An 8,886-nucleotide genomic window follows, 5' to 3' on the forward strand; every position below is an offset into this window, starting at 1 on the left:
GAATAAATTGAGGATACAATAAAGACACCTGCAAACTCATGTTCACTGCAGCACTAACTACAATAGCCAAGTTACAAAAACAGCTCAGATAAACAAATGGATCAAGAAAGATAAAATATACACACAAACACACACAATGGAATTTTATTCACCCATAGGAAAGAAGAATATTATGTCATCTGCAGGGAAATTGATGGACCTGGAAAAATTACATGAAGTGAAATCAATTAGGCTAAAAGAAGTATAGGGCACATAGTTTTTCACATATTTAGAAGTGGGACCTAAAATACAAGCATATATTAAAACATATACAGAGCCATATGCATAAAGACACGGTGAAACTGATTGCAGTATGGATTTCCATGGTGCAACCCCTTTGAACAATTGACAGTTTAACAAAATAGATACCAGAAAGTTGAAGCATGTCTTGCATGGGGTGGGGACTGAGGTGGGGGGGAGACAGATGAATGGAGAGAGGAATGGCAGCTGAGTACACTCATAATACTCAATGTACATGTGTGAAAATCGAACTAGGAAACGAGGGGGTAGGCTGGAATAGAATAGACTGGTGGGGGGCTTAGGGGGATTGAAGGATTGACCTGATCAAGATTCATAATACACAAAACTGAACCCAGATGCCCCTCAGTAGATGAATGGATCAAGAAAATGTGGCATATATACATATATATGTATGTATAATGGATTTCTATGCTTCCATCAGAAAGAATGACTTCACCCCATTTGTAAGGAAATGGAAGGACTTGGAAAAAATTATACTAAGTGAAATAAGCCAGACCCAAAGAAATACAGGTCCCATAGTTTCCTTTATTTGTAATAAATAGTATACATCTAGGAAAATCTTAGCAAATGAGCAGAATAACTCAATAGTCATGTACATATGACCATATAAGATGATGCCAAGCAAAATGAAATGTTTTTGATAGTAGTTATGCTATTTCTAACTATATATTAAAAATTAAGACATAATTTCCTTTTTTAATTACACACTTTATCTTTAGAGCAAACTATCTCTTAGAAATTAAGTAATTTTTCATCTAATCCAGCACTCCCATTTCTGGGTATCAAAAGCACAATCTCAAAGAAATATGCACCCATGTTCATAGGAGCAGTATTCCTACCAAAATGTGAAAGAAACCCAGCTACTGATGGGTGAATGCATAAACAAAGTGTAATAGAGGAACCTATAAAATGTAATGTTAACTGAAATAATCCAGTCACAAAAACACACATCTATAGTTCTTTTATGAGTTATCTAAAGTAGTCAAATTTACAGAAACAAAATTAAAATGTTGTGTATCAGGGTTTAGATGGAAGAAGAGATATATAATTTTTATTGTAGAGGTGATATACAGAGGGGTTATAATTACCTAAGTCAAGTAATGAGTACATTTCTTTGGGGACCATGTCACCCATTCATTCACTGTTAGTTTTTCCTTCCCATACCCACCTATAAGTTGTATAGTTCATTTTCCATATAGTGTCTAGTGAGTACCACTGCTGTATTTGTTCATACTTTGTCCAACCTTTTCTGTGCCCCCCTTATCCTCCCAAAGACAAACTAACAAACAAGACAAAAGGAAAGAACAACAAATTCAGCAAGAACAACAGGAACAAAGCTCTTGCTTTCAAATAGGATGATATAAACTAATATTTTACAAAACAAATTGTCTTTTAAAGGGCAAGGAGTTTCAGATTTGCAAGAAAACATTTATTGAGATTTCTTCCTTGATACCATGAGTGTATGGGACACTATCGAATGGTATACTGAAAAATGGTTACCATGTTACATTTCATATATTTTTCTACCATAATAAAAGGTACGAACAAGTCCTAGATGTGGTAGCTCATACCTGTAATCCTAGCTACTCAAGAGGCTGAGATCTGAGGATTGCAGTTCCAAGACAGCCCAGCAGGAAAGTCCATGAAACTCTTATCTCCAATTAACCACCAGAAAACTAGAAGTGATGCTGTGGCTTAAAGTGGTAGAGTGCTAGATCTGAGCAAAGAACACTCAGGGGCAGTGCCCAGGCCCTGAGTTCAAGCCCTACAACTGACAGAAAAAAGGAAGGAAGGAAGGAAGGAAGGAAGGAAGGAAGGAAGGAAGGAAGGAAGGAAGGAAGGAAGGAAGGAAGGAAGAAGGGAGAGAGGGAGGGAGGGAGGGAGGGAGGGAGGGAGGGAGGGAGGGGGAGGAAAGAAAGAAAGAAAGAAAGAAAGAAAGAAAGAAAGAAAGAAAGAAAGAAAGAAGAAGCCTGATGCTGATGAAGCCATGTTAGTATCATGTTAATAATAACAGCTGGTATTCCTAACAGGACACAGAAGAAAAAAGGCAATTTCCCGTGCACACATTTCTAAAGGGGGAGACCAAAAAAGACCAAAAATGATATGTGACCTTGAATACAGCTTTGAAAGCCCAGTGTTGTCAAAGGCAAGACACAACTGTTCATCTTCAGATTGGACTGGATATCACATTGTTAATTTAATGTACAGTAAATAAAACTGTCAGGAAAACTTTGCTTCCCTTTACGTTGGTTTCCCTACAACGGAATCCCAAAGCATAAATGGAAAACTTTAATGAACATCAACTCATTTTTGTTTTTTGGTTTTGGTTTTGGTTTTTTGAGACAGGGACTTTCTATGGAGACTAATCTGATCTAAAACTCTAAATTCTCCAGCCTCAGCCTTCCTAGGGATGGGATTACAGGCAGGCATTCACTATCTTGCACAGTTGTCAACAGAATTTGATTGATAAGATTTCTGTTACCCACAAGTTTAATAACTAGCAGAAATGAGATAAAAATAGTTGGGTTGATTAAATGCATTTGTTAAAAGGGAAAACCTATTATGGAAATTCTCCATTTTGTGGTGCCTCCTGAGATCATTGTGAATGCAAAAACAAAAACAACAACAACAACAACAAAAACCACCCAAAACTCTTTTCCTTTCTTTCAGAAACAACCACAACCATGCTCCTGAGCACCATTTATTCTCTGTTTTCTTCTATCTAAACTCCTTTGACTTTTCTTTTCTTTTTTTTCTTTCTTTCTTTCTTTTTTTTTTTTTTTTTTTTGGCTAGTTGTGGGGCTTGAACTCAGGGCCTGGGAGCTGTCCCTAAACTTTTGTGCTCAAGGCTAGCACTCTGCCACTTGAGCCATAGCTCCACTTCTGGCTTTTTGATGATTAATTGGAGATAAGAGTCTCACATGCTTACAGACTTTCTTACTCTGGCTGGCTTTCAACCCTGATTCCAAGATCTCAGTCTTCTGAGGAGCAAGGATTACAGGCATGAGTCCATCTCTCCTTTGACTATTTCATACCTCTCTGGACACTCCATTCAGATATCAAGAGGCTAGAAGCAAGAAAGGCAACTATTAAAGAAAACAATTGCAGAGGAAATACATAAACTCCTCATAAATTGTACTCTATATAAAATAATTGCTCCCCAGAGTGCCTTACACATGATAGAACTGTTCTAACATAAAGTTATGGGAGTGTTTTCTTCTATTGATTTCATGACCTAAAATAATTTACATAAATATTATTAGTACTGATAAAAGTACAGGTCTGATTGCTTAAAATAATATTTCTATTTTTTGAGTTGTGACAAAGAATCATGTGAACAAATTTGTTTGTAGATATTCATATTTTGTTGTACCAAGACCAAAAGTAAACCATTAAAGCATTAAAAGTAAATTTTAAAAAATCAATGAAAGCTGGAGCTAGTGCCTTATGTCTGTAATCCTAGCTACTCTGGAGGCTGAGAGAGATTTTAGGATCTCAGTTCAAAGTCCACCTGGGGCAGCAGAGTCTTTGACATTCTTATCTTCAGTTAACCAACAGAAAACAGGAAGTGGTGCTGTGGCTAAAGTGGTAGAGGGCTAGCCTTCAGCAAAAGAGCTGAAGGACAGTGCCTAGTCCCAGAGTTCAAGCCCAATAAAAAAAAAAAAGCAATGTAAAATTCACATAAGTTGTAGCAGAGAAAGTCATTACATGTTAATGTGTATGATAGCCTAAGAGTATTTAAACTCTGCCACTATTCACAGAGAACAAAATCATATATCCTATATGAGAAAATAATTCATTATGTGTTTTTCTAGTTATGATTAAGCCTAACAAATTATAATTACACTAGAGGCATGGACTGCAATTAATACTATCAAACAATCATTGAAAAATTTTAGCTATTAAAGTATACTTCTATTTAAAATATTGAGTGTTAGAATATAGATAAATTAATAAAACAGGAACAATGTCTATATAAAACTTTAATATAAATAGTATCCAAATTCCAAATAGTCCCATGTTGCTACTTTGTAATAATAAATGCATTTTCAAAAAGCTTACTACATATAGATTACAGAAGTACATGCATTTGTAAAAATGCTTCAAACTGTGTACTTACATCTTCTTATCTATTTAGCTGTATGTAAGTTTTACCTCAATTTAAAAAACAAAATCTTTTAACCATAATGCCCACAGAACTTCAATCACTTACTATAAGAGACAAATTCGAGAAATGGAAATGTTCATGCAGTTTGTTATTGATCTGTACAGGTGCTTTACATCTTTCCTGTGCTCCCGCTTCAAGCACAATGTGATGATTGGATCTATTCCTCAGGGAATATGTGGAAAGGCAACTGAACCAGCTCTGCCTACATTTTTTCATACCATGTCCCTCAGCACCAGTGATTTAGAGAGTTCAAGGTAGATTCCAAAGGGTGCATTCATATCAAGAAGCTTACATGAAAGTGTCCCCTCCTTTGAAGCTAAAAGGGCTTTTCGTTTTTTCCTCTTACCAGGGGGAAAGGTTTTGGGTAATGTCCCCCTGGCAAACCTCTTTGAGGACTGACTTCTGAAGAACATTCGACTATGTCTTCAAGACCTCCTCGTTAGAGCCCTTGAAGGAGAAGATACCACTTATATCCAAAGTATTCCAGGAAATCTGTCAAAATTCTAGCCACTGCCTTTCTCATTTGGGAAAGTGAGCTTAGCCAAGCTAGAATTTTGACAGATTTCCTGGAATACTTTGAGAAAAAAAAAACAACAACTTTATAAAAGCAAGTGTGTAAAAATGATTCTAAGTATAAGTAACCTTTTCAGAAATGTATTTTTAATAAATACAAATTTACCTCAAACCCAAAAGTTTTCAGGAAAGGATCCTTTAACTTAATAGTACTGGGGGGTTGAACCCAGGACCTCAAGTATGCCAGGCAAACACATTACCACTTGAGGCACAGTGCCAGGCCATGATTCTTAAACTCTGATGCAAGATTTATCTCCAATATACAAATGAAATGTACACTATACTTAATTACTAAGGAATTTATAAATAAAGTTGAGCCTCAAAGATTCCATGTTATACAGTGAAACAAAAACAAAAAAGCTATATAATAGCAATACTGCCCAAGGCATGACTAAAGACAGTGGAGACAAAAAAGAAGAAACTTTGATTACAGATCCATTTTTTTTCCCATAGTTCTGCACTTCAGGACACTTTTACCACATTATATGTCACTCACACTGACTAATTAGAAAAGTAATTATGTGTGTGCATTGGTAGTAAGACTTGAACTCAGAGCCTCTCACCTGGCTCTTTTCACTCAAGGCTTGTACTTTACCACTTGAGCCACATTTCCACTTCTAGCTTTTGGGTGGTTAATTGGAAATAAGAGTTCTCACAGACTTTTCTGCTCAGAACTCCTGAGTAGCTAGGATTACAGGTGTGATCCACCAGTGCCCAGTTTAGAGCAGGAATACTTTCAATTCTTTCTTCTCCTGACATTTTACAAAAGAGAGATCAAGAGCTAATTTCTTATGACTTGAAGACAATCACTCATGAGGTTCAGAAATTTCATCCTTACATTCTACATGGTTTTCTTTAATTTGAATGTGAAATGATTAAGCTTTAGCTTCAATTAAATGTTGTTAATGTATAAAACACCGTTTCTCCTCACATAATAGAAAAGATCTATTTAGAATCTCTCTGAATAAATTAATCCACCAAGTACAGTCTAGTAACCAGATGGATTAAAATCCTAACTCCAAAAACAATTAAATCATATGAAGAGAAATGAATTCTTAAAACTCAATTTGACTACCTATAAAATCATGAAAAAACAAACAAATATCAAGCTTGAAGACAGCAGTTCAGGAGAAAACCAACTGTGAATAAAATACCTAATACAGATGATAGATCCTATTGTAAAGAATCTATATACCTGTTACACTGGAATTTAAATTCTAAATAACAAATGGGTATGTTTACTGAAAACATTTGGCTTTGGGTGTTAAGGCCAATGAGTTACTAAACAGAGTTACTAAATTTTGAATGCTATGATCTATTTCTTGGGTGGGTGGGTGGGGTGGGAAATGGGAAGGGATGGGAAGGGGAAACAAAGGAGGAGGCAACAATGCTTGATAAGAAATGTACTCATTACCTTGCCCATGTAATTGTAACCCCTCTGTACGGTATTTTCACACAAAAAAAAGTATTTCTTGAGTTCAACTTGTGGCAGGCATTATGATTACACAGAAAAATAAAACAAGGAATTCAGTCTTTACCCTTAAAAAGCAATGAATTCCACAGGATGATCCATTGCAACAGTGATCCTCACAAGTCACTATGTTGCAAATGAACTTTATAACTTGTAGGGGGAGGAAGGGAGGAGGTGGGGATAGCAGGAGAAAAACAAAGGAGGAGGTAACAACACTCAACAAGAAATGTACTCATTGCCTTACTCCAGTAACTGTAACCCTTTTGTACAGCATTTTTACAATAATATATATGTATATTAAAAAGTGCAATGGATTCCTATAAGGTCAGGAGTCTGTATGTGATCAAGTGTTAAGTTAGCTCACAATGAGAAGACGCTGTGAGAAAAAGGAAGAGGTAGACCCCAATGGAGACTGGAAAGATCCTCCAAGACTGAGTGGAGTACTTGTGCGAATGGAGATGATGGTGAAGGGGCAAGAGACGAAGTCATGTATGAAAGGGAAGAAGGCTGTACAGAGCAGGTTCAAAATAACCTTCTGTGGAGTCAACTGAGCAAAATCCTCATCCATCTAGTTCCAGTTATTCACACACGCTGTGCATCCTGATTTGTTTCTGAAGTACTTGAATGTTGACCTTGTTTTCATTCAGACAGGGAGGATGAGGGCTGCCCTCAAAACAGCCAGATTTGGGATTAGCACTGACAGCTAGACCATTTCACATTCCTTTAAATTTTACTCCTTAATCACCTCTTAGCTACATTTCATACTTATAAAGTTCATCTCTTAAAATAAAAATTGATTTCCTACTGTTTATTTCCTACTGTTGGTTTATCCACCTATACAAGCTACTAAACAAGAGCTTTCATCTCTGTCGGGAACTGCAACGTGGAATACTTTTCTGCATTTAACTTCACATATACATCCAGGATTTTGCTGACAAAACAGCAAAGTAGCACCAGAGCCCTGTACAACCTGAATTTCTTTGCCCAATGCAATCTTTGGGCAAAACTGCCAGTCACTATTATTTCCCTCTATGCCATAAAAATGGATAGGAACTGAGCACCTGTGGCTCATACCTGTAACCCTAGCTACTTAAGAGGCTGAGCTCTTAGGACTAAGATTCAAAACCAGCCTGAATAACACAGCCTGTGAGACTCTTATCTCCAATTTGACCACCAAAAAGCTGCAAGTGGAGCTGAGACTCAAGTAATGGAATGCTAGCCTTGAATGAATAAAGCTAAGGGACAGCAGAAGGGCCTAGACTGACTTAAAACGGCAGGCAGTCCCCGAAAGAGAGAGAGAGAGAGAGAGAGAGAGAGAGAGAGAGAGAGAGAGAGAGAGAGAGAGAGAGAGAGAGAGAGAGAGAGAGAGAGAGAGGAGAGGGGGGAAGGAAGGAAGGAAGGAAGGAAGGAAGGAAGGAAGGAAGGAAGGAAGGAAGGAAGGAAGGAAGGAAGGAAGGAAGGAAGGAAGGTGGATAGGATTTGTTTTGTTGGAACATCAGGTTGAATTTGCATGGCAACTTTCTGGCTATTTTTATGTCTCCTACATCATTGGGTCCTTCGTGGGACCATCCAGTATAAAAGCCCCTGAGCTGGTCTGAAGATGACGCTTCAGGAAGCGGGAGAAAAGATGTATTTGAGAAAGAAAGCTAGGGGGTGACTTTGAGTCCTTCTATGGAGCAGTGCTGGGTGGAGGGGGTTGGGGGTGGGATTGAAAAGAAAGGATCTTTTCTTTTTTCCATACTGGGGCCTCTGTGAACTTGAAACTTAAAGGCAAAACAAAACAACGAGCCAAGCCCCCACATGTCTCGGAAGAGCACGTTACTTGTAAGCAAAGCAGTCTCCCTCAACATTAGAAATCTAGTTTAAGGCAGAGGTTTGCTCTTGCCTATAGTTCCAAGAGCGTCGTGGGAGCGCGTTAGGCTCTTCTTTAGAAGCACTTAGAACGAAGACAAATACACAGCCTCATGGGACAGGACTCTGGCCCAGGACTGCCCTCTCCAGCGGGCAGCCGGAGCTGATGCTGTCCAGGCATCGCCCAAGGGGAAAGGTTGCAGCCCGGTCGGAAAGCGCTAGAGGAGTCTGGCGGTGATTGATGGCAAAGGAGGAATGAATAAAAGTACTTGTCTGGGCGATGGGTGAAGGGCTACTCTCTGAGGCATTCGCATAGCGTTTTATCAGAACCAGCCCCGTCTGCAAACCCAAGGGAGGCGCGTTCTGCTCCCTCCGCCCAGGGAGCCGAGTCGACTGGAACCCAGCAGACAACCTATTGTCCCAAAAGTGTCTCTGTGAGTCCTGGACGAGTCCAGGGCTGGTGTCCGCTGTGCCCGGTACATCTGATCTGCGAGGTAACCATACTGCCTAGACACTGAATCAC

The sequence above is a fragment of the Dipodomys merriami genome, unplaced genomic scaffold (assembly GCF_024711535.1).
Source record: "Dipodomys merriami isolate MVZ:Mamm:240054 unplaced genomic scaffold, mDipMer1.0.p SCAF_6, whole genome shotgun sequence".
Lineage (NCBI taxonomy): Eukaryota > Metazoa > Chordata > Mammalia > Rodentia > Heteromyidae > Dipodomys > Dipodomys merriami.